Consider the following 1,311-nt stretch of genomic DNA (forward strand, 5'->3'; position numbering starts at 1 on the left):
TTCCTTCCAGAAGGAATGGGAAGTAAAATACTCTAAGGTGAAGGAAAGCTAAGAGAATTTTATACCAGCAGATCTTAAAAGACTGGCCAAAGGAAGTTCTTGAAACAGAAGGGAAATGATAAAAAAAAAAAAAAGGAATCTTGGAAGATCAGAAAGGAAAAAGGAACGGCATCAGGAGCAAATAGTGAGTAAATGCAATAGAGTTTTCTTCTCTCTTGAGTTTTCTAAATTATGTTTGATGGCCAAACCAAAAGGTGTAACACTGCCAGGTATAGATTTCAATGTGTGTAGAGGAAATCCTTAAGATAATTCTATTAGAAACAGGGGAGGCAAAGGGACCGAAAGGAAGGAAGTTTTCTATATTTCACTCAAGGTGGCAAAATGTGGACACCAACAGATCTTTGTGGTGATGGAATGGTTCTGTGCCTCAACTTCAGAGACGATTGTGTGAATCTACACGTGTAACAAGATGGTATACAACTGCGCATACACATCATACCGATGTCCGTTCTCTGCTTGCGATAGGCACCATAATTATACAAGATGCAACTACTGGAAACATTGAAGGAAGAGCATATGAGACTTCTGTGTGCTATCTTCGCAACCTCCAATAAATCTATAGTTGTTTCAACATATAAAATTCTTAAGCCGGCCAATGAATCTTTTTACCTGAATGTGTTTCTGCAGAAATTTTAAAAACGCTGGCAAAAGTAATGCCATGTTACGAGCCTTAAAGACACTGAAGTCATTAAGATCCCTGGAAATGACAAGAAAAAAATAAATGATTAAAAATAAATAAAAATTATTTTAAAAAAAAAAGAAAGAAAAAGATGAAGGTGAAATGAACAAAATTTTCAGACAAACAAAAGCGAAGTGATTTTGTCACCAGCTTACTAGCTTAGTATACAAGAAATACTAAGCAAGCTTTTTTAGAACAAGTGGAAATAGTCCCAGAGGGAGGCACAGAATTATGGGAAAGAATGAGGAATATGAGGAGTAAGTGGTTAAATATATATTTACATTATTTTTATGAATATATGTTAACCGTTTAAAACTTATAAAAGAGAAGTAAAAATAAGTGAAAACGTCAGCATACAGGGCAGAAGGGGAAAATTGTAGCAAAGCCTTTCTAACATTCTTGCACTGTCTGGGAAGTGATAAAAGTGTGAATTTAAGGGAGACTGTAGCAAATCAGAAATGCTTATTGAAATCTCTAGCCTATAAAACCATTAAAGTGATACAAAAATGCCTACCTAAAGATCTAACAGGTCAAATGTACTAATACTTGATTATTCTCAAATAAAGTAGGAA

The 1,311-nt window shown here is 34.6% G+C and overlaps 1 non-coding gene across 1 annotated transcript; it reads left to right on the forward strand.

Moving 5' to 3' along the window:
• Nucleotides 1-645: 645 nt before the first annotated feature.
• Nucleotides 646-775, forward strand: LOC122469878. Its single transcript, XR_006293758.1, has one exon. It is a non-coding gene; the product is annotated as a small nucleolar RNA SNORA33 (small nucleolar RNA).
• The last annotated feature ends 536 nt before the right edge of the window (nucleotides 776-1,311 follow it).

Source organism: Prionailurus bengalensis, chromosome B3 (assembly GCF_016509475.1).
Source record: "Prionailurus bengalensis isolate Pbe53 chromosome B3, Fcat_Pben_1.1_paternal_pri, whole genome shotgun sequence".
NCBI classification, from domain to species: domain Eukaryota; kingdom Metazoa; phylum Chordata; class Mammalia; order Carnivora; family Felidae; genus Prionailurus; species Prionailurus bengalensis.